Genomic DNA, 26249 nt, shown 5'->3' on the forward strand with positions numbered 1-26249 from the left:
TCATTACAATGAAGCATGAAATGATAACAGTAAAGTGTATTTCAGAAATCACTGCCGTAAGTTGAAACAGCTGTTCAACTCAATTTTCTCATATCTTTAGTAATGAGTATGAAATGTGGCCCTCCAGGTGCTTCTGTGAAACGATCTAGCTCTGTAAACATAGCCTTTAACCCTTTATTTTAGGCTAGGTTGGGCTTCTGGGTTAGGTGTTTGAACTCCAGTAGACCAATTATAAATAAAAACTCCCTAATGCATATTCCCAAATAGACTCTTCTGATAATTCTTACATAGTTAAAAACAATTAGGATAAATTTCAATCACAGTAGAGAAGCTTCAGAGGTTTGGATCTTTTAAGAAATATAATTAATCTGCTTAGAAAGCAAAGAAATTTTATCCAGGAAAGGAACCAAGGGCTTTCTCCCACAAAACCATGCCAGGGTCACTGGTATAGGCTGAAGAAAGAACTCACCTTGGGCATGTCCTGACTTTGTAATCTGAAGGAAACATCCCATCCACTGGGAAAAGAAAACTAATTTCATTTATACTGAATTGCTGTCAAGGGCAAAAACTCATCCCATGTCCATGTCTGCTGCCAACATATTTTCCTCCTATCCCTATACAGTTTACTGTCTAAACCCAATGTTATTACACAATCAAACAGACCATCTCCCCAGCTTTCTATCCTCGCTGTATCATCCCAATTTCTTTCTTGGGACACATGAAATTTTCAGCCTACTTATACAGCCAACAATTCCTGCTTGATGGTCCAAATTTCTCTCCTGTAGAGCCACCATCATCTCTTTTTTCTCAGCTTACTCTTTACCTCAAGAAAGCTTCAGAGCATCTCTTCCCAACTAGGGCCAGAGAGATTAGCTTTCTATAAAAGAGAAACGGAAAAGAGGGGGAAAAAAAAGACCTACCTAAGTAAAATCTTGTTTCCAGTATAAAAACATACCTGCACTGGTAAGGAAAAAGGAATAAGAAATGTTTATCTTTAAACACAAGTTTCTCATACATTCAGGCACTGTGTGTGATGAGAACAGTGGTGGTACAGTTTGATGACCATTTTTAGTTTCTGAAGTTAGTTAGCCTTTCTCATCTGGAGAAAATCTTCAAAGATTCAGACCAAGTTTTGTTAAACCTCTGCTTTGAGCATAATGTGATCCTGTAAAGATTATGTCCTGATCGTATATTTATGAAAATGGCCAAAACCACATTAGTGCCAACAGTTACTTATTCCAAATTCAAGATGCTGCTCCAAAGTCAAAGCAATTACTGATGGAAAAGGAGGGGTAGGGATTGGATTGGATTGTTAGTTCCAGATATTTTTGTTGCCTTTTGACAATTAAAAAAATAAGTGAATTTCTAAGAGATGTGCAGAATATTTTAGTATTGTTTAAAATATGTGATACTTTGGGAACAGGCTTTTTGAGAATTTTTTTCTCTGATCTAGACCATCCAGGAATCAAAGATCATTATCATCTATTATTAGTTATGACAGCTTTTCCGGAACGCTTAAAAAAAAATGGACACTCCACAAAATGGTGTCATGCCAGAGCAGATGGGTGCACACTTGCAGTAAAAATGTTTGAATAATACAAAAATAGATTTTGCAGTGAGCCTACAATTTATTGCAGAAAAAATAATTAATTAGATATGCACGAGGGCGTATGAGGCCCAAAGTCCGGCTAGCTAGAGGGGAAACGGCCGACGCCCCCGCTGCATCTGAGGCCAGCCCCCCTTGGCGTCGTGGCCTCGGGCTGGGCCGAATCGCGGACTGGATTATATGCGCTGGACGAGACGAGGAAAGGGAGCGACCACTTGCTGGGGGTTAAAGTTGGTTTATTGAAGGATGGCAGGCACCAACAGAGGCAGGGCACCCACCAGCAAATAGCCAGGAACAATAGGAGAGGCAAGGTTTTAAAGGTAAGGGGTGGAGAAGGGAGGGAAGCCCAGCTAGCCAATAGGAGAACATATAGGGAGGTGCATAACATAACTGACAAACAAACATATCCAATAAACACAAAGTTAAGGAGGAGCCCCGGGACACCAGCCAACCACAACCCCCAGAGAGAAGAAGGTTCTCGAACACTGGGAGGAGTGGGGGGTGATTGACTGGGCCCAGGGAGGAGGAAAAACTTACTTATATGGTAGAATAGGGGAGGGGAAGTTACGTAACTTGAGCGATTGACAACTGAGGAGGGGCAGGGGTAACCATAGTAACATAACTGTCAGGAGAGCTGGGGCGGGAAAACTGGGGAGGGAAGAACCATTTTACAAGGTGCAAAGGGGGAACAATACATAAAATGGGAGAACATAAGAGAAACTTAAAAACGCACTACAACATAGATATATTCACACACTTTCTCTCCAAATTCTTACTGTTTTGTAAAAAAAGCATAAAAAATACTGGTGCAACTCTAAAATATGAACTGTTTCTAAGCACTGAGGCAAGGAAAAAACAGCAATACTGGTCATTTGTTGTTTAAATCCATACACATAATCCAGGGAAATGTCTGCTTTTCAGGACAGCAGAAAATTCTACGTGACTGAAACACAGAAAGACTGTTCAAAGTGCATCTTAAAAATGCAAAACGCTCTTTAAAGACAATGAGAACTTTATTATTGACTTTTATGACCAGGCTAGAACTCCCAGTAAGTCTCAGTACCTCCAGAAATTACTAACTTTGTAGCATCTCAATTAATGACTGGACCAATGATGTGCTCTCTGTTAGTGCCATTCCCTGATGGAAACAAGCTCTGTTATATACATATATTAGCAAGGGGGATTGCAAAAGTACTCATTGAAAGTCCCAGTTTGAAAGGAGTCAGGCAGATTCATTTTCTCAGTGTTCATTTGAAGTGAGCATAAAAAGCAAGCAAATAAAACCAGGTGGAACTCATTTTTTATTGTATTCAATAGTACAAAATGCAATAGTATAAAATGCAGAGTTCTGCTTCTTAGAACCAGTAATATAAAATTCTGCTATAAACTCAACTGAGAATCCCTCAACTAGAAAGAATAATGAAGACAAAGACCTTGTAACATAATTAATCACAGGGGATGAATGTGAGTCAACAGGATATTGCAATCATTTAAAAAACATATGATCCAAGGACGCCTCTGATGAGGAATTTCCAGTAGAGAAAAAATATTTCCACTTTATACAGTACCAATGAGTATGCATATGAAATATGCTAAACTACGCACAATTCTGGCCACATATGTCCGTGAAAGTTTAAGGGAAGCTGGAATAAGCAGTAGGAAGCTCAGTAGATGGGTACTCTGTCTTGTAGGAACTGAAAAAACAGTGAATTTTGCTAGTGTAATGTAGTCAAGTTGTAGCTGGGATAGGACACAACAGCTTCCATTAAAGTTCTAGGGACTGCTTAAAGGGAAGTAAAAGGGAGTTTTAATGGTACAGAAACAGATTAATGTTAAGGAACATGAATGAAGGTAAGCTGGAAACCTGAATTATAAAAAACCCCCCACCATTTGGGCAGCAAGGCTTTCCTAGCGTTAATTTCCATAATGGTTACAAGACCTAACCACTTCTAAAACGTATCATTTTAAGTTTAAAAAAATAATTATAAAATGATGTGTCTTTGATAAGCTTGTTTAGAACTTGCTGGACTATCACATATTTACTAATAATTGACTTAATAAATATTACCAAATATTCTTCACAATTATTCTTCATTGCTTCTCTTTTCTAGGTATTTAGACTTCTGTGGCACACTTGATTTCCACTGTGGATCATATCATATCATTATCATATCATTATCATATATTTGAAGCACTCAGCAAGATTTTCTCAGTTCAAGCAGAGCAATGGTAGGAGGTTGCTCATGCCCTTCCACCTCCTTAATGTGCGAAACACCAGCCATTTACTTCCAGATTAAAATTTCAGTTGAAAACAATTGAGCAGTTCCATCCACTGAAGGAACCATTGATAATTCTGTCTTACAGCAAGCAGAATAACAGTAAGGAACAGAAAAGTTCAATTAATTCTAAGACACACACATACAAACATCTGTATTTCTAATGGCCATAATAAATCTTAACACTCGGGGGGGAAAAAAACCCACATTTTGTCTGTCTTGATAATTAGATCAATTTTTCACTTATGGTTTGTCAATCACTTGACATTTTATTGCATGAACAACAGACCTCAAAAGTATTTTAATTAGCATAGTAGGGCTCTAATCTAACCTTAATCTTCTAATTGCAGTTCTAAACTATGTCTGAACATTTATTTACTAAGCAGAAGTTAATTAAAGATATGGATCCATACCATACACATAGCATAAAACTGAAAGCTGAAAGGATATGCCATCTGCAGAAAAATAGAACTAAAGTGACAACTAAGGGTCTTAATGGGCTCATGAGCTCCTTTCTCTCCCTGTACTACTTTAACTGCCTTGATTGTAATCAAAACACAGTCACAAGGAGATACACTGGTTTAAATTTCATTATGTATTGATTTTTAAAAAAAAAATAGCTTCTGAATGAAACCCAGGATGAAATCGTGTACAGTTTAAAGTTGCATTTTTTTTCCGGTCATTCTTCTCAATCGTATATTTGCTTCTGAAATTGTAACAATGCTAGTATTTGTAGAGTTCTGCAAAACTGGAGCAGTTAAGTGATCCATGTTCAATAAAACAAGGAACAAAACTTTGAAGTGGTCAATTCAGAGTATCAATGCCCTAGGTTGCAACCCAGCAATGGAACAGCATTCCACTGGGATTATAGGTGCAACTTCTGCAAGACAAGTTTGTAAGAATAGAATTGAAACCTTGAAATGTCAAGAAAATATGAACCTGTGTTCATCAAGAAATAAAAACTTGGGGGGCTTTAGTTACTTTCTTCTTCTGTTGGTCTGTAAACTCCTGTATTTGATTATTTTTTGTACATGTTGACCACTTCCAAACAAGAGATAGGCATCTCAGAGGATTTGGCCACATAAGATGTGTGACTCCAGGGAGCTACAGGAGTTTGGATAAACATATACATGTCCAAAATTGGGCTGGTACCTTTATTTAAGGTACATGTCTTTATTTAAACAGAAATATTCAGGCACATACCAGAACAGTTTTCTAAAGGAAAAGCAGGAATCATTAGGTCAGCTCAAATGCTCATAAAATTATTGCCTCAGCACTCATACTAATAAAACATGTTCTAATAGTCATGAGTAGCCCTGCTCCTAATCCTTAATTCCTTGTCAACAGCTGCATTAACACTCTACAGATATCTGGTTCCTGTAGTGTTCACAACTTGTAAAGTGGCAAGAATGAGAATGGTCCAAAGGCAAAAATGCTTGAGAGATGTGGATCAAAAGCAGCCTGTAGGGAGCAAAGAGTCAGGGTACTGGAAACCATTCAATCCCTCCTAATGGATTCACTAGGCACTTCAAACTACTTGAAAATAATTCACACATCATGGCCTATGTGATGGGCAGTTGATTGACATTTTTGATAGGAAGCAAAAAGTTTTAAAATTTACTGAGTCCAGAGAGCTGAGGGTCACTTTCATGTCCTTAGAAGTTCAAACACAGGGTGGATTACTGATTAAATCCTAAATTTTCCCCCTCGCATAAAATACTGTAAAAGCATCTCTAAGTAAAAGAAAATCTATATAAAGAAGAAAAAGGTATATGAAGATAGACATTGTTCATTTCTATGTTAGTTCAGCCATCATAAAACACTCAGGAATCCATCCTCATCTACACATAGTGACAAGCCAAGTAACTTCACTGACTGTAAACCAGTCTTTAATTCCCATTGGTCTGAACTTGAAGGGAGACTACTATCCTACTAGAAATCTGTGTAAGAAGGTAATTTCTAGAGGAAATGGTTCAAGACATCAGGAAGCATCATCACAGGTGGTCCAGAAATGGGAAAGAGTCAGGAGATAGCTAGGATCAAGTTCACTACAGCTTCTAGCATTAAGGTCATTGAAGTAATATGAAAGTTTATTTTGATAACCAGTTGATATTGGGTGAAGTGATTGGAAAGTTGTTGCTGTGACCACATCACTGGCATTCCACTGCACAGAATTTTGGTTTGCTTCATCTAAAGGCCTAGGCCTTCTGGTTCTAAAATAAGCAGTCTACTTTATCATACAAACTGAAAAAAACCTGAACCAAGAGTTGCAGAGATTGACAACTGCAAATACTAGAGATGTTTTTACAGAAAAATTATGTTGAAGTGAAAGAAGTCAGATATGTTTCCTTTTGAATTCATACATTAAAAACTGGCTTCTGATAGAGTCCCTTCCTCTCTTTAAAGAAAGCCTGAAAAGTACACGAGTTTTAAGGCAGATTAGTAGGTGATTACACTAGTAAATAATGTGACTGCATTTGAGGTACTGCTTCTGAGCCACTGAAGTGTAATTTAAAAACCAGCTACAGACCATTTAGTATTAAGAACTATCTGTGGCTTTATGATTAGACTGGAAAAGCATATCAATATATTGATAAGGTAGCAAAAGAGAAGATGAAAGTTTTTTCTTCTACACTTAATCTTTTTGTTTCCTTTCAGAAAATCATTGGTATTTCTTCGTGTTTCCCAAAATTTAGCAAAGTATTCATTTCCCAGAGAAAAAAAAAAAAAGATAAGTGGAAAAAATTAAAATCGGTGAAGTTACACATATGTTGGTCAGGAAGAATTTTCTAGACTTTTCATGCACTGGAATAAGAGACTGCATTCAGACAACTGTCATGAAGCAATCCCAAATAATTTTTCCCTAACAAGTAGGAGTCTTATTTTCCAACATAGCTGACATGCAATCCAGACCTCAATTTCCAAAGAAGGGAGGTTTTAGTAGAATAATTTTGTTGTACTTCTGTCAATCTTATTTAGCCCTATGAGATACATACTCTTCACTATCTACAGCTCCGGAGCAAGTCCCAGCTCTCATATGACCAAGCCATACTGCTAAAGGAAACTGCTAAATTAAGAGAAAGAGCTGTGAAATAGCATATGAAGCAGAGACAAGCACACTAAAAAAGGTAAAAATAAAATAATTGTCCCACTCTACTCTGTATTGGTGCAGCCTCGCTTCAAATATTGTGTGCAGCTTTGTTTACAGCAAAATAAGGAAGATATCAAACTATTAGAGCGTGTCCAGAGGAGGGCAACAAAGATGGTGAAGGGCCTTGAGGGGAAGCTGCATGAGAAGCATCTGGGGTCACTCGGTCAGTTCAGTCTGGAGAAGAGGAGACTGAGGGGAGACCTCATTGTGGTCTTCAACATCCTCACGAGGGGAAGACGAGGAGCTGGCACTGATCTCTTCCCTGTGGTGCCAGTGACAGGACCCAAGGGAATGGCCTGAATCTCCTCCTGAAGAGGAGGTTTAGGTTGGATATTAGAGAAAGGTTCTTCACTCAGAGGTGGTTGGACACTGGACCAGGCTCCCCAGGGAGTGGTGATAGCACCAAGCCTGACTTCAAGGAGTGTTTAAAATTGCTCTTGGGCACATGGTGTGACTCTTGGGAGTGGTGCTCTGCAGGGCTGGGTTGGACTCGATGATACTTGTGGGTCCCTTCCAGCTCTACTTATCCTGTGATTCTGTGAAAATTGTGGAGAAATTGTGCTGTGAAATTGTGGAGAATTGTGGAAAATTGTTCTAAAATCACCACAAATTTTTCAAATAAGCCCCAAAAAGGCAAAGTATAAAATTGTGTAGGAAAATACATATACTTGGGAGATGATGGCAAATTAGGAGCATTGAAGAGCAGCTCAAGGAGGCAAGGGAGTCTAAACCTTCCTCTTCTGACAGATGACTGACTTGCAGTAAAACTCTGATAACCATAATAATATTTTCTGTTGCTTGCTAATCCCAGTTCGCAATTGTGTATTTTAGCTAATAATCATTGTTTCTAAGCAGTATCTACCCTGCTTGTGTAGTCTCTTTACACATGGATAAAGATGCCTGAACAAAGTAACTCAGAGATATAGCCATTATATTACCTAAGATCACCCTATTATTACTAAAAAAAGGACTCTTTAGATTATGCTTATCACCATTCAGATATTCTTATCACTTTGACAATCCATGAATATGGAATGCCAAGAATTTTTACCTGATTTATGCTGGTTATCAGGTAGGCAGGCTTAAAATCTCTATTTCTAAGGAAACAAATAAATGGCCATGATTTAGCTATATATTACTCACAGGAATTGGCCACATGTAACCACTTCTTGAACCATGGGACGTTATATCACACAGTTCAGTGCACAAAACACAACTGCATTAGCTTACCTCTGCCTGGGGTTAAGAACCCTTAAGTAAACATTTGCCTATTAAACACCTGTTGCACCATTTATTTATTCTCTAAGGTTAGGGCTATACAGAGGGAATCTAAACTGTGGGGCAGAAAAAAGTACATTTATAAAGGATATCAGCAGATTTTTTCAGCTTTCAGTTAATTCCAGCTTATAGCATAGAACAGCATTACAGTGTGCTTCTCTTCGTCCTTATTCAATTTTCTCGGCTAGCTGTGCATTTGTCTTGTTCACAGTCAAGTAGTGTGAAGTAAACATTAGCTATGAACCAAGTTTGAAAACATGAGTTTGCATAAAGATATGTTGAAATTCTTTCCCAAAACATTAATGTCAGTAACAATCACTGCTCTACTCTAATGCTTCTACTAGTAACAATAATGATCACTTTTAGGTGAAAGAGAAGAAAAAATTCTATCTAGGTTAATGGATTCCATTTGGGTTTTTTTCCTTTCCTATTCCAGCATAGGCCTTGGGTACTGCCCTGATCTAATTTAGGGGCAGAAGTGGAGGATCATGGATAAAAGAAGGGAAGGTTAATTAAACTAAGTTAAATAGGCTATCAAAATTAATTTAGTCATAATGGTGACCAAAGAATGCCTGATCACTTCCAACTCACTTCTAATTAAAAAATGCATATATAAAACCATAAAGTATTGCTGGGAAAAGGTGTCATGTGAAAGTCTCACAGCTAAATTGATTTTCCAACGTGATGCTATAGAATATGTCCCTGATTGATTTGAGAAGGCGAATATATGTTGCACCATTGTGGCCTTGCTGCAGAAGTGGAGAAAAGGCCGTTAAGATTTGTATTGTTGGCAGAGTTTCTCACCAAGAGAAGTTTTCTCTCTTCCCTATCTTTTTCTCTTGGTTTGGGGGGAAATTTTTTTCTCCTTTTCTTTTTGCATTGCACCATATATTCATGGTTGTTTCACTTCTCCAGTTCCTTTGAGAATTGGTATGTCAAATAATAGAAGGGGCGTTCACCAGCAAGGGCAATAAATTCCCAAAATACGAAGCAATGTAGTAGAAAACCAGTTGATATTGTCACAATGGAAAGTAGGGGCCCACAAATTAGACAGACTGTACTGTGAAGAGTCTGTCTTCATTCTTTTTTGAAGGAGGAGATTACACAGCTTTAGAATTTAATGAAGATAACATGATTAATTTTGTATGAAAATTTGGTTATGAACTTCTGCTCAGTTCACTGCAGATATTTGCACTATAATAATATGGTGCATGTACACGCACATACTGCATTATTGAGAACACAAATTCAATAAATTAATAACTATTAAATGGAAGGATTTAAATTATCTGTACAAATATAATCCAGTCTCAATAACTAGAACAGAGAACTGTAGAAGAAAGAGGAGGATTCAGAGCTGAATCTCTACAGACCTCTTACTTTTCCTGCTGCGCCTTCTGCCAACATGATCTATTTCACTGCCCTGAGAAGGACAGGGGGAGACTGAAGAGCCTGCTGAGAACCTTTTATGTTTACATTTTTCTGGAAAATTTTCTTCATTTACATGCAATGAAAGGTGCTCAGTTAATGAGCACTCACTCAACATTGGGTTTTACAGCCAGTTTTCACTGAGCAGTCCCATGCTTTACTTTAATTTGCTCAATTCATGTCATTCTCTGAGGACATAAATATTGATTTCCTCATGGTTTTTCTCTTTGGCACTTTTAATTATATTATGTGAATGCTACATAAAATAATCATTATCATATTTTGTGAAATGACAGGTTAATAGTAATTCCCCATTTTACAAGTATATTAAGATTTTAAAAACATCCCTGAATTCTGAATGTCCGCTTTTAAATATTTATCAATGGCTTCTATGTCAGATATTCTGTTCTGCAGAAAGACTCAAAGTATGGCTGGCACCAAAAAGAAACTGTGGCACTCTCATGATTATGACCCTTTTTCCCTGTGAAGACATTCAGTGGCATTGAGCATAGCCTTTCCCATTTTTCCTTCCTGTGTTTCTGAGATTATTCAGTCACGATCTACCACCACTGGCACCTGCCTAGTCCCTTCCGTACTTAAATGATCTCCCTCTTGTCTGTGGTGTACAGGAGAAACAATATCCTGGATTTGGGGAAAAACAAGACTAGAAGAATTTCTTACAATGTGTGCGTGTCCTGGAGAAATTATTATTAATTAACAGATCCAATTGTAAAATTAATTTATTCATGGATAATAGAATTCTAAATTTACAGCATGTGAGACATCAAAACAGCTTTTACTTCTTTCTATAACTTTGGTTTAGAGGTTTTGAGCTAGATTTTTAAGACATGGATCTGTAATATTAATTTATAAAAATGAACACTAAGGCACCAAAAAAAAAAGAAATCTGCTCAGCAATTATCTGGAGTTGACACAAACTGAAAGTACTGCCACTAAAACCATAAGGCATTGGAAACCTCATTCTGTGCTCTTTAAATCATTTGGAGAAACAGAAGGTCTCAGAAGAAAGTTTATATTGCAATTCCAAATCTTAAATACTTCAATTAATATAAGAAGGAGTTGAAGTATGTAAACATGTAACTTCCCTTGTAGGCATAAACTCTTCTGTTCATTGTTTTTTCCTTCGCAATTTGACATATGGTGCTGAATCAGTAAGGCAATTGATCCTTATTAGATAATCACACACCTGGGAGGCTTCAAGCCACAGGATGTAACCAGAGAGTCAGAACCACAGGGGTATGATAATTTTTCAGTTATATGTAATCATATAATTTCTTTAAATTTTACTACTGCAATAAATAACTTCCAGCGTGAATAGAGCTGCCAGTTAATGTCACAATATTTCACTTACAATACTTGCACAGACTAATGCACTTCTACAAAAACCCTAAAAGCTATTATAATTAGAAGGCTGATTCAGTCTAATGTTCAGAATCTGCACCTGAAAATCTCCCTTGCAGTCAAAGCATTTGCAATGCCTCCTCCCAGCAGCAACAGCTGAATCAGAATCAGAAGAATCAAAGCAGCGAGTATCAAGAGGCCAAGAGTTACATGTTTTTCTTATTGATAAATATGTGAGGGGAAATTGGGGGGTTAATTTTTACCCAGTGGCCAAGTTTTACTCTATTTTCCCAGTAATATTAAGGGAAATTTTGCTGTCACTGAATATAAATATAGAATATGAAATCCTGTAATAAAAAAAACTTGAGCAGAAAAGCAGGAAAAATTTTGTCATGCTACTATATTTACAATTTTTAGTAATAGGTATACTTAAGGCTCTGTGTAGTGAAATGTCTTTTGTCTTTACTAAATAATATAATCTAATTAATAATTAATTCAATTTAATATAATTGCATAATAAATAATATATTTGCTTCTGTTACTATTAGTGAAAATGTTGGCATGAGTGCAAAGAACACAAACAGCAAGGTGCTACACACAGCTGCACAGAGCACAGCAGAGGCTACAGAAAGATTCTGGGAACTCCTGCCCTGTCAGCCTCAGCTCTGTGGCTGACAAGATCATGGAACAGATCTTTCTAGAAGCTATGCCAAGGCACATGGAGAACAGGGAGGTGAAACAAGACAGGCAGCACAGCTTCACCAAAGGCAAATCCTGCCTTCTATGATGGAGTGACTATGCCTGTGGACAAGGGAAGGGCTACAGATGTCATGTATATGGACTTCTGTAAAGACTGAAACAATCCCTCACAACATCTATCTCTAAATTGAAGAGAGATGGATTCAATGGGTCTTCAGAGGATAAGGAATTGATTGAATGGTTACATAGTTGTCAATGGCTCAAAGTCTTGATGGACATCCATGACAACTGGTACTCCTCAGGGGTCTTTATTTGGGACCATTGCTATTTAATACCTTAATTAATAATATAGATTTAGGGATAGATTGCACCCTTAGCAAATTTGCAGATGACACCAAGCTGAGTGGGGTTGCTGATACACCTGAAGGACGGGATGCAATCCAGAGGGACCTGGACAAGCTTGAGAAATGTGCCCATGGAAAATTCATGGCACGGAACAAGACTGAGTGCAAGGTGCTTCATCAGGATCAGGGCAATCCCTGGTGTCAACACAGGCTGAGGATGAAAAGATCCATTGCAGGCCTAATGAGAAGGACTTGGGGGTGACGGTGGATCAGAGGTTGGACACGAGATGGCAATGCGCACTTACAGCCCAGAAAGCCAATTGCATCCTGGGCCGCATCCAAAGCAGTGTGGCCAGCAGGGCAAAGGAGGGGATTCTGCTCCTCTGCTCTGGTGGGATCCCACCTGGAGAGCTTCATCCAGCTCTGGGGACCCAGCACAGAAAGGACATGAACGTATTATTATATACTAAAATTATTAGAGGGATGGATCACCTCTCCTCTGAGGAAAAGCTGAGAGAATTGGGATTATTCTGCCTAGAATAGAGAAGACCTTGAAGTGATCTCATTGTGGTCTTCCAGTGCAAGAAAGACAGAGAGAGCCAATTTACAAGAGCATATAGTGATAACACAAGGTGGAATGGTTTCAAACTGAGATTAGGTTTAGATGAGAAGCTATGAAGAAATTCTTTACTGGGAGAGTGGTGAAACACCTAAATAGGTTGCCCAGAGCTGTAGCAGATGACCTATCCCTGTCAGTGTTCAAGCCCAGCTTGGATTAGGCTCTGAGCAATCTGTGGAAGTTGTGGCATAGTGGATTCATGGCTGGTGGGCTGGAATCAGATCACCTTTAAGCTCCTTTCCATCCCAAACCATTCTATGATTAATATTAGTGAGTTCAAAACAAAAAAAAAAGACAAAACCCTATTATCTGTACATAACACAAAAAGTGCAACTGCTTGGCTTCTCCTGTTCTTTCAACTCCAGTCTTCCTTCTTAATACTTGAAAACACAGTTTTCATTTTGAATATACCATTCCCACGTTGAAGAAATTTTTTCTTTTGGTGGGGGTCTTATTCAAGCAGCCTCAGGACTGAGCCCCCATAACTCCCAGCCCCAGGGAGCTGTCAGCATCCTGACTGTGGTTGTAAACCATGGGCTTGTACATGAGATGTACAAAATGTGTTTTCCCTGACGTTTGGCTCAAAGCAAGAGCAGGCACCCAGGTATTTTTCCCCAGGACAGTCATGTCTATGTAGCAAGGCAGTAACTCACAGACATTTAGCTTTTGAAAAAGTTAACTCATTTTTCTTCTGGTCAATGACCATGCAATATTCAGCACTCCCTTTAGAAATTTCAGAGTGGTTGGCCATTTGTGGGATACAAATTACAGCACGGCAGATATATCCACATAATCGGTCTTTACAACATAAGGAAACTGGGCTGATTTCACTTTTGATTCCCTTAGGAAGACAAAGCTGGTACAACTTATTAGGTCACCATGTGACTCGACACAAACAAGGTGACCACCAAGCCACAGCTGAGATGCAAAGAGTAGATTTATTTCATTACTTCACTAACAACACTGGGCCACAGAGACACATAGGGACACAGTCTTCCTCAGGCTTAGCTCATCCTAGTGACTGTGGGGGGTGAAAGGGCCTCCTCTGCCTGTCCCAATATACAAAAGGGCTTTAGGCACACACGGTTTATGGGTTTCAAAAGGCTGTGCTTTTTAAGCCTCCAGCAGGAGGCTCAAGCATGTCTGTGAGTGTGTTATCTCTGCACAGGAATTCTGCTTCTCAAAACAGGCAGAGGATGAACAATTCTAGGCATAAGAATGGGAGTTTTCCCACACCAGCATTCTTATCATTACCAGCTGCAAAATCACTTTGAGTGAAAATTCCCTCCTTGACAAATCTGGTTTTAACTGTTCCCTCCCAACAGTCACTGATGCCCTGCTACCACAAACCAGAATGACTTACAGTCATTTTGTGCAAGCTAATTGTTCTTCTGTATACATCTGGGCAATTGCTACTTCAAAATGACTCAAACATGTGTAGTTATTTTTAACACCTCTGCAATTATCTCCATCCAAATCCAGCCGCAATCTCTTATCTTCCTTTACTAAAAACGAGGTTGATCAAAAGCGCTGTTTTTTACCCATGCTCTCAATCATTTTCTGTTGATTTAGCTGTCACTTTATCACCAGCTGCTTGGTGGGTTTTGATTGAGTGCAGCAGGGATTTTCTGGTGCCCTGGCTGTTGGAGAGCAAGGACATGGGAGCAGGGACAGCACAAGATGCATACTCGGAAAAGCTCATTAGAAGAGTCCTTCCGCTGGTCCCAAGAATCCTCAGTTCTAAGCCACTACTAGCAGTGCCTTTCCTGAAACACAAGAAACAGGACAATAATCAGCTCCCCAAGGCTCTGGAGTGCAAAGACAATCTTAAAGCTTTTAAAATATATTTTCTTCCTTGTTGTCTCTGACTTCATTGCAATCCAAAAAGAGAAAGAGCATTTTGCTGATAATAATCCAAAGAGCTCTGCTTGTAACCCATGCAAAATTACTGATGTGGGTAAGACAGATGACTAGTTTAACAGAAATGCAGGAAATTAGGCTATATTTTTGTCAAATCTTTAATGGGACTTAATACTTTCGTTTCATTGATTTTTTGTCCTTCATTCTGCCCAGTTGTCATCGCAGCATTTCAAAGAGCCCTCAACTCATGTGTTTCACTCAAATGATGTATGGGGTTTGATTAGAATTCACACCAAAACTGCTGCAAGAATATAGCATCTATTCAAAATGCTTGAAACCCAAGTGAGAGAAATAGCAAGAAACTTATTTTCAAAAGAAAGGTTTGACTTTTGCATTTTGGGGATTCTTTGTTGGAACTGAGCATAGAAAGGCTCTGGGAGCATGCCTGCACAGAAAAGCAAATTTTTATTATTTATTCTGCTCTGCTAGCAATAAAAATTAGTTCATTTGCACATCCATGAAGTTAGTTAATGAAAGGTTTCAGAATTAAGATATAAAGCTTAGTCTTTGAGCTCTGGTTAAGGAAATCTACTTACTAAAGTCAAAAGCAGTTTTGATATCACCAAGTCAGATGATAAAGCAAATCATTGGAGTCTGTTTCCTAGGCCTTATTTGAGTACTAATCCTGAGAGAGAGCAGAGAGAGAGAAAGTTCTCCATGGGGAGAGATCTGCAAGAGTCAGAAGAAACCCAGATAGATCTTCCAGGGGATGGAAGGTGAAAAAAGCCCATAATGATGCATGAGGTTAGATCAGAAAACAGCCCTCACAATGGGCTACCCCAAATAGAAACAGGCAAAGCTCCAATATGTGAAACAGAGCACATTAATTCGTTTAATGAGTGAATAGAGCATGGATTCATTTAATGAACCTGATTCAAGGGCTACTTGACTGCAAATTGCATCTTTCTGAAAAAATAACTCAAACTAGCTGTGTCTAACCTTCATATTTTCAACTCCCACGATGGCTGATTTAATACTACTTGCCCTGAAAAAAACCCCAAAAAACAAACTGAAATTTCAAGGATTTCATATCTCCATTATTTATTTTGTAGAAAATATCTATTCTGTAGCATCATAACACCTGGAACTAGGAGCTGGGAATTGAGTTGTTAATAGGAAAGTCAGTATTGTTAATTTAATCTCTTCACTTTTTAATACTGTTTTTAAAGTCTTTTACCAAGAAAAGATTATTTCTTCCAGTATGTAAAGTTTTCTCTCAGCAGACACTCTTCTCTACTTGGTTCTCTCTGCAACTGAAAAGAGAGCTGAGTTGCTTGCTTCTTGTAAGTGTACATAAAAGCTTTCCTGAATTTTATGTAACACATTTTACTTTGTGTGTGTAAAATTGTATGAAATGTGTCTCTCCTAATGCTAACAGAAACAGAAAGAGGTGACATAGCAATGTCATAGCAATGAAAAGAATTTCAATAATTAATTGTCCAGATTTTATATCCATATAGAGAGAAAGAACAGGCACTCTTGGGAAAATGTGAGTTTCTGTCTCTGAGCTATCTTGTGGCAATAGCAAGGAGATGTAAGGAGGTATTTAGAGCAAATTCTGCCTCAGGGAGGAGCAGATTCCTGCAGAGTGCTTGAAAGGGAGTCAATACCATGTAAAAAGCAGACTTATGATCAGGAATGAGACCATGTAGGGTTCAAATCAATATGCACAAGAATTTGGAATGTTGAGTTCCTTTCTCAGTGTGTTAAAAACATTGCTAAAGCCTGGTGTCTTTTGTATGTAACAAGCAGCCATTATCAGCAGTTTTTCCTCCTATTACCATATTTATACACTTTATATTACTGCCTTGCTGTTTTTTCCTTTGGTCATTCTTTCCTAATCCCCATCAATCTGAACATGATTCAGACCTTTGCTCTGTGTCTGAAGCTGGCATTGTCTTATCCCCACAATTAATGTCCAGGGCTCTTTCATGACTCAATAGTCTGGGCTGTTTTAAGGACATGTATGTCATTGTACAAGAAGCTGCAGATGGAGGGTTTCAGAACCCAGGGATTCTCTGCCAATCTTGTGTTTCTGGAATGAGCAGGACTCCTGTATTTCACAGAAAGATGATTAGAATTTTCTGGGGGAAAAAAACCCCAGAACCAGATATGATTTAACGCAAATAGACCTTTTTTAAAAAATTGCTTTAAAACCATTCATTTTCTGAATTAAATGGAAAATTTTCACAATACTTTATCTCAATGTTTAGCTCATTTTGGTTCAGTAACTACAGAATTTCAGTGAGAAAATGTGCCTTTGAGAAATGAAAGTTGCTACAGAATTATTCTAAGAATAATACAAACTAAGAAAACTCTAAAAAGGATTAAAATTTAAACTTCAGCCGTGAATTTACTGCAAGTTTCATCTGGGAACAGGAAAGACTAAATAATTTGAAACCTTTCCCTGCCAAACCTTTCTGCCTGCTCTGGAAACGGTGTCCATGCTGCCACCTGGAGCCCACTCTTAGATTTGGAATCAGAAAACAAGGCTTGGAAGCAAATCCAGCACTGCTGCCTGGTCTCAGCACTGGTGAGAACCAGCAAAAACAGTCATAAGATTAATGCAGGTTCTTATCCCCTCTGTGTGGTGTTCCATGCAATCCACAGCGAATTCAGTGCAAACCCAGAGCTAAGTAAGGACTGAGAATACATTGTTCTGGGATAGCAGATTCAGGCAAAACTATTCTCACTTCTTATCTGAGCTTGTTTTATGTCTCAAAGAGGAAGTGAATGGAATTTGTGGACTTCAAGCAAACCCAGTCAGGATGGTGATTTCAGGTAACCTCACATGGCTGCCAGTAGCAAAGGAAACAAATTTATAGAGATTACAGATCTCAGCCTGAATGTTATCCTGCTGTAAGTGGCTCAGTGTCACTTGGCTAGAGTCAGCTTGGGTCACACTGACCTCACAGGGCAGCCAGGTACCACTGTGCAACTAGGAGGGCAAGAGACATCTTGTTAAAGCAGCAGGAAGATAAACCTTTCAAAGACATGGACTTATCAACACTCACTGCATGAGAGTCTTATAAGAAAAAATTTGGGAACTGCTCTGTAACAGTATGGTAATCCTATAAAACATCCAGTATCTGCCCCTAACAATAAGTAGCAAAGGCAGAAATGATGTATAGATGAATGAAAAGTCCAAGTTTATAATGAAATAAAGTTCACCTGGGTCAATTTCTACTAGAAGTCACAGTAAAGAAGTGATAAATGGAGGAATGGATCTGAATTTATTATGCTGAAATAAGAATTATCTCTCTGTCCCCTGTTTGTACAGCTTCTAACATGGTCCATATATTTCAGGCTGGCCCTGCAGTGATACATATATAAAAGGCACTTCTTGGTACTCAAAATCCCAAGCAGAGACCATTTTTGACCTGACATGGATTTTCAACACTGTCTGTCATTTTCACAGTTTACTAAGCAACAAATATGTGTACTGTCAAAGACAGATGCTTTTACAAATGAATACAAATTCACAGGAAAACCTCAAAAATATAATAATATGCTTTGTTAAAGGGTGATTTAATTATTATTTTTCATTAAATCAAATTATTATCATCTCATTATGAAATTATTACGATTTCAAATTGTGATCTACTTTATGAACAGTGTGTCAATGTGCTGAGGGACTTAGAGCTGAGACAAAAATTCATATGCTATTCATATACTAGCTTTGTGTGAAAATTTAGAACTTTTTTATTATTAATAAAACACAAAATAGTGATTCTCAGATCCTAATTAAAATAATGTAGATAATATATAAGGTTTTTAATGTAGAAAGCTGTTGAAAAATTGTAACCTTTCTTTAAAACTCACATTGCTGGTTGAAAATGTCAATCTTTTAATGAAACTTGTCAGTATATAGAAATTGACTTTTTTCAAATATTGTAAAATTAACATCTTTGTTCTGCTCTGCTCTTTTCATGAATTTTTTGAGGAGGTTTCACATAAATGCATGTCATTCAAGTCAGCTTCTGAATAACTGAAAAAATTTACAGAAATGGTCCATTGCTTTACCAAATGTTCTTTCAATCCTTTTCCAAAGGGTGTTTTTTAAATTGCCCAGAGACAATGAATCTAGCTAAGAATACCACATGTAGCAAGCAAAGGTCACATTCTTTTAAATGTATATATTAAAAATATATCTTAAAAAGAAATGACCTAGATTCCTGATTTGACTTTTAGTTTTCTAAAATCTGACACACAGAAACAAAGCCCAGAAGCATGACAAAGAAATTAAGATTTTAGATGTAATTGAAAGGCAATTAAATCATGCTTTTTGCAGCAAATGCAGAAAATAAGCTCTGAAGGGAAAGACCATTTGGGTAACTGAGCAGCTTTCCCTCAAACAGCAGAGCAACTGGCAATGCATATGTGGTTTTAGTCTATTGCTAATGTACCAGATTGTGGAGGGAAGGAGGTGCTGTGATAATAATTATATCTCTGGAAGATGGAGTAATTCTATTATCATGTGGGTACTGAATGGCTTTCATACTTTGTTGCTTAACTTAATGAAAAATAAGTTGTAACCATTAGCTGTAGTCTTTTAGCCATTACTTTACATGAAGGTTCAAGTATTCCTTACTACTTTAGCCTCCTTAAAAAAACATGCCAAAACCCCTCCAGGATCAGGAATCGTTGAGATTGATTTGATAGCTATAAAGAAGAAAGTGGGGCCAGGTTTACTCAGAAATTTTTAATATTGCCTTGATACACAGCAGAACTCTGTGAGCAAGTTCTTGGGGCAGGACTGAGAATTTAAAAGACATGAAAAAAAGGGGTCCAGGAAATAATCAGAATATATGGGTCAAGTCTAAAAAAAATTATGTGCAAAGGAAGACTGTAAATGTCAATATTTACTAATGGATGTTTAATTATCTTCCACTCCTGGAACATTGTAATTTTCAGCCTTAGCTTAAATAGACCACTATTTCTGGAGGTCATGACTTGTCTTTCCCTTTTCAAAGTACATGACAAAAATCTGATATTTGAAAATGTGAGAACATCAGAGCATTCCTTGTTTTCAAAGGAAAGCCCACCTGTTTCTTTAAATTGACTTAATATACTGTTTCAAAAACTGCTGTCCTCATATGGGCATAACTTAGCTCCAGCAATTTGGTCATTGAAAGCAGGCACCAATCATTTAGGCACTCTTACAAAAGCAGAAATTGATGATAGAGAATTTTTTTTAAAAAACAGAGTGATTTTTGCCATCTATAATGATGTTTCTTTATATAATTGAATGAAATATTCTTACAACAGCAAGACACTTCAGAAATTTTTATTTTAAATATATTAGTAGCTGTCTGTGGACACAGGGTAGAGCATGTCTATTTGCTGGGGCTTTTTCTGGTCTTTTCAAAGAGCAGTCTGTTTACAGACTAGACAACAAGGCAGAGACCCATAAGTGGAGAGGTTGTCTGTGAACTCTGTGTGGAGTCTAAAGGTACTGTGAAAAACAGAAAAATGTCACTTTGGACAGACCTTAGCCTATGGCACTGCACTCTATAGAAGAGCCTATCAACTCAAATAAAGAGTGAAATGCACACATATAGCACAAGCTATAACCTTGAGGGAAAAAAGCAAACAAAAACAAACAACCCACAAAACAAAAAAATAACCAAACAAAAAACCCAAATAAAAACAAACCAAAACCAAAACAGAACAAAACAAAAAAAACTCAAAAAAGCCCACCACCAGGTCTGATTCTCTGGATATTTGGTAACAGTAACCCAAGGCAAAGTTGTCAGGGTTGAGCACTCCTCAGAACCATGCATCCCTAAATCCTAACATGGCCAACAGTACCAAACCACAAATCAGAGACCAGAGGGCCAAGAGGACAAGAAACTCTGGAAATGGCAAGGGAGAACAACTGTTTTGTTGCTGAATGCAGAAAAGTCTTGAAAAATGCCAGCACTTCTGAGCTGAAAACCTTTCCTCCTGTGATGATGAAGCTGGGTTGCTCTAAATCTGCGCCCACAGCCTGCCCCTTGCTAGAGGCCCCACAGGGGAACAGACCACAAGAGCTGTATGTAGCTGCAACCACCTTCTTTCAGAGCAGGAGAATGACAGAAAACAGTAATTTCCTCTCAAGGTTATTTAAATGGCAGCCTTTGAAAAGAATGAGGAATGGAAACTGCTGTTCTCAAAAATAAACTCAAAATCCTGAATGTATTTAGATATCTGTGGTGTGTGTTTGTAGCTGGCTCTTAATTTTGCATCAGAATATTTATATTTGGCATCATGTTTGCCCTGTAATATTGTCACTTTCAGCTAAGCACCATGTATCCAAAAATTTAACAAATGCTAGCACACGTAAATAGCTCAAAACCACCGTGTAATTTGTGCCAAAAAGATCCCTTATGTATGTTAAAGGCTTACCCATGCCTACAGAATCTGATGCAAAAGTTTTCCTGCTGTTACTAATTTATCCAAAATGGGTTTCAGGTAGAAGCTGTATTTACATGAAATTATCTTACCTTTAGTGACAACAAGATTTAATGACTTGAGAAAAAAGGAGGATGTCCAGCAAGATTCCCTCCTTCACCTTTGTCCTGACCACATGGTAGATAAAGCTTAGCACATTTCAAAGAGAACATTACTACAGATTTATTGTTCAGCCACGGTTGCTCAATGAAATTATAATAGAAATCAAGTCAAAAAAGAAATTTGCGATAATAGAGCAAAAAATTTAAAAGCTATAGATTCATACACAATTTTAGAAATGTTCCTGAAACTTGAGGGCCTGATAAGTACTCAGTAAACTTTTAAGAATAATTCAAAATTGTGTCAGTTTGTTAGTTCTGAACAGCCTTGCATCTGACGAAAGGAGGTTTCTCCGTCACTGGAGGTCCCGCGGGTTTTTCCAGACAGAGAATCGCCATCATTTTCCCGGTGGTTCATCTGCCCGGGGGACTTCAGCGCTCCTGGCGCGGGATGCACACCTTGCAGCCATCAGGAGGTGGCACCTCGCCATGGCTGTGTCCCGGGATGCCGCGCAGATCCAGCGGCGCTGGGCACGGAGCCCCTGCTCCGGCCGGTAACCAGGGCAAAGGAAGAGCGCTATGAAAGGGCAAAGAAAGGATTCTGCTGAGCCCACGGACCTGCTAACAGCAGGCAGAGACATTCTTTGGAGCCTATAAAACTCCTGATACGCTCACTTGTAATTTGACTGCACAGAAACATACCGGGTATTGATTAAAAAAAAAAAAGAATAAAAATTAATGCTCTTAATGCCAACTACGGAGTACAATCAGCTGTCCTCAAGGTTTTGGGTTTGTTTTTTGGGTTTGCTTTGGGTTTTTGTTTGGTTTCTGTAGGTGGTTTTGTGTTTGATTGGGATTTTGTTTATTTCTTTGGCTTGGGTTTTTCTGCTTGTTTTTTTTAGGGAGAAAAAAACCCCAAACAAACAACAAAAAACAGAGCATAGTTTTTGACTTTTTTAATGACACCCAGACCTTTTCCATAACCACCTTCACAATGCACATATTCCATAACACAACAAGGCTTGCCCTCCCTCTAGCTTTAGGAGAAGAAGCAGCCACACTAAACCTTGCATTAATTGAACACAGCAGCTCTAGTTTAAAAAAAAGTTGTAAATGTTTGAAAATGTTCATGGCATTAAGGTCAACTTGTGCTTATTGTTCTTGTAAGGCTGAAAAAGAAAGATGGGATATTGAACTTTTTTAGAGCCTCTGGCACGAGGCAGTTTGAAAACTGTGATGTTAGACAGAAGTTCATTTTATTCTGAGCTGTAGAATTTCAAAGAATGAACAGAACAGAACTGAATTCCTGCAGGCTCCTCAGCTCAGCACAAGACTTATTGCAGAGGTGGTTAAACATGCCTTACAAATCAGAAGCTCATCTCAAGGTACATCCAGGATCAAACTGGAGCACACAGAACTAGAGAACATCTCAATATATACCACTTTTACCACAATAAATGATTCTTTTCTCTGCCTGAACTGGTACCTACAAACTCAAAGACACAGGATACATTCAATTGCAGATATCATGTATACTGAGCATAAAGTCCTACTTACATTGTAACTATACATGTACATAATAAATTCATAACCAGGAGTCTATAAGTTACTCTATTTCTTTTCAGAAAAAAGAAAAGGGGCAATAGAAATAAATTCAATACAGAAGTTTGAACATCCTCAATAAAACTTGTCAAAATGTTGAGATTCTAATGTTTTTCTTTTCAATTTTGCTCTCCAGAAGCAATTCCTTTGTGTTGCCCACTAGCACAAACCTATTCCCTTTCCTATGATTTTCATGGTATAAATACTAGCATCCACCAAGACCTACAGGGACAGATCATAGCTCTGCCTGGAACTTTGGTTGGTAAACTTTGCCAGGAGAAGTTAGGATAAAAAACACAAAAGCAGCCATAAAGGCACTGCATTGAGGTTCCTTTAGAAATTGTTCCCATGAGAAATCCTACAAGGAGCTTGATTGCTGTTAGCTCACAACACTTCTTGACAGCACTTCTCTTTGGATTTGTTTCCCCAATGAGAGAGGGGGATAAAGGACTATCCGACATTTAATCGGGCTCTGATTTTATTTTTGATAAACTTTAACTTATATAATCCCACAGCCTCCCTGAAGAACAACTGATATGAACCAATGGATGCAGAAGACCACTTGGTGGTGACTGTTGAAAGCCTAAGGCCACCAACGCTGTATAATCATTGAGGGATACTTATAATTATTGGGATTTTTTGAATTAGAATGTCAAAGAATCACTTTTGCCGTAAAACCACTTCAAATGGTCTGTTACTGAGCAAAACAAATAACTGAGTGAATATATCTAAATTTTATTTGAGGGAAAAGCAGAGACAGAAAACGCCCTTTTTCTACTTCAACATGTTTTAGTTTTAGTGGTTTAAAAAAATTTTAACTAATGTAGCCAAAATTTCATCAAAAGTCAACTTTCGTGTTTTATTAGCTTGACCTAAATAACCTTAAATTTGTCCTTAAACTGAAGGGTAGTTAGCTTATAGTAGTAATTACCATAATGACTCAGTTTGGCACTTTTTAATGGAGCTGTCACAACGCACATGCTACTTCTATAGCAGCTGAATTACAACAAATCTTACTGAGTTATTATTTCATTAACTTTTTTGAAGTTTTGGCAAGGATTTAAATGAAAAGGCACAAACATTATGCTGTTAATCTTTGCTTAAAAATGTATGGTGTTTTCCACTAAATTATAACAATATTTAAAAATTAACTAAAACCAGTTCCAACCTTAGCCCGGGAGAGATGAAATTTGAAAGAGGTCTCTCAAAATGATTGCTATGATTGTGATTGCACACAGTGCAGCTGAACACCTAAAGGTCTGGTAGGTGATCTACACTTCTTGTTTAATACACCTTATGTAGCCAAGGAGAAAGAAAAGCACATCCAAGGGCAATTCATTCTCCTTATCTTCAGGTAGCATGAATAAGTCAGGAAAAGCATCTGCCTCTCTCTCTCTTTCTTTCATTTACTCATGCTGGAAGCTTAGTTTGGATCCAAACCACTTTGGATTACTAAAGCTGAGAGGATTCACAGCTGCCCATCAACAGCTGTTGTAGTCCCTACGTCATCTAGAACAGACTGGTTCATCTCCTTTGACACAGGGGAGGGTAAGACCTGGTGTTACCTCTCCACAGCATAGTATTGTTGCTCACACCTCATTAAAAAGTGCCAAATTCCTATTTAGATTTTTATTCCTTACTTAACATCTTTCATCTTACAGTAACATTGCGGAAGAAAATATACTGGTATGGAACTTACTCTAGTGATGCAGTATTGAGTCTTGCTCAATCAGTACGTGTTGAAAATTTACTCCAGGGATGTAAGAAGTTAATTCTTAGGTACTCAATCAGTATTTATTAAAAATTCACTATTAGTTGTATAGTATCTGATTTAGAAACGTTAAACTGAAAAAAGTGGTTGTCCTACTTTAGCATGAAATAGGATAAATTGCTGTTTTATGACAGTAAAACACATGCAATACAAGCCACCTACAGTAAAAAAAATCACTTTAATCTGTATTTCTCTGTTAATTTGGTAGTACTGCTCCTAGACTGTGTGGTCCAGAGGCTTGCAAAGCATCAAGTGAAATTTTTAGAGGCTCATCACGTGAATAGCACTGACACCAAAACTAGTGGCACCCCCTCAAAAGACCAAGTCTTCTGCTTTGCCCAATTTTTGCTAGTCCAGCAGCAGAGGACCTGAGGGGTCAGCCCAGCTGGACGCTTCCTCCTGCGACCCAGAGCTGCTGTGGGGCTGCAATACTTTCTTTTTCATACATGAGGGGACTCTGGGGGGATGCTGTGATATAGCCAGGCCCAGCTTCAGAGAGGCTACAAGCTGCCATGGGCAGTGCCCCACTTTATCCCTGAGAGCACATTCCTCACTAGTTCTTCTTCACTTGAATGTAACCTCTAAGCCTGTTAGAACTCTGGGACTGAAAGTAAATTTTATAGTAGGAAGCCAAGCATGTAAATAGAACAGAACGAATGAGTAAAGGCTCATCACATCTTGATATCCTTCCAAGATCTGTAGGATATGGAGCAAGACTGTGCACAATACCCAACCTAGATCACTTTGTTAGAGCAGGGCTTACCCCAGATCTTTTATCTCTATCATTGACCAGTGCTGTCATTTGTTACATTGATTTATTTACTTTATTTCCAATAATGTAATTGTAGGTTTATATAATATCAACCTTTATATGAAAGGAAAATACTAATATAATTGCATATAATGTCATGTCCAGCAAAAAACATTTGGACAGACATTTGAAGACAGTAATTACCTCACTATTTATTTTATTTCAATCATTTTTCTGCTAGACTTTATTTCTGCTAGTGGACACTGGCACTCATTTCATTCATGTCCACTGAGACTTTTATAAGGATCATTTGTTTTAGACTTTATCTGATAGCATGTGTTGAAGCTTTAAATTAGTGGATATTCAAAATGCATGATTTGGCCATTATTTTGGCTGAAAATATTTCAGCATTAGGTTTAAAACTGAATTACTTTGCCTGACTGAAACAGGTCATCAGAAAACCTTCTGAGAATGATTAATTATATAAGCATTTCTCTTGCTAGCTTTAAGCCCATATTAATCACTTGGTGTGAGTACTACTGAATCTTGTTCTCAAGTATATTACTGGGTCAGGGTCTTATGGTAAGGTAATCTTACCAGATTTCACAACACAATTTGCCTCTGTGCAGTGATCGTGATCACCCATTTTCTGCAGTCAGTGTGAGTGAATAGATGGCAGTGGCTGAATGAAGTGAGATGTCTGACAGATCCCTGTTGCACACTGACAAAAAGCTAAACATTTCACTACACATGACAGCTGCTGAAGAGATAGACTTGCTTCAGTGACATACTGAGAATTGCATGTTTGAGCATTGTCACTGGTTACTAGAAGCAAAGCTCATTTCCACAGCAATCTACTGGAAAAGTATTGGGCTTCAGACATGGGATAGAGTCACAAGGGCCTCAGGAAAAGGCAAACATTGTTCCTGAAAAATCCTTGCAACTAAGAAG

Source organism: Ammospiza nelsoni, chromosome 5 (genome assembly GCF_027579445.1).
Source record: "Ammospiza nelsoni isolate bAmmNel1 chromosome 5, bAmmNel1.pri, whole genome shotgun sequence".
Classification (NCBI taxonomy): domain Eukaryota; kingdom Metazoa; phylum Chordata; class Aves; order Passeriformes; family Passerellidae; genus Ammospiza; species Ammospiza nelsoni.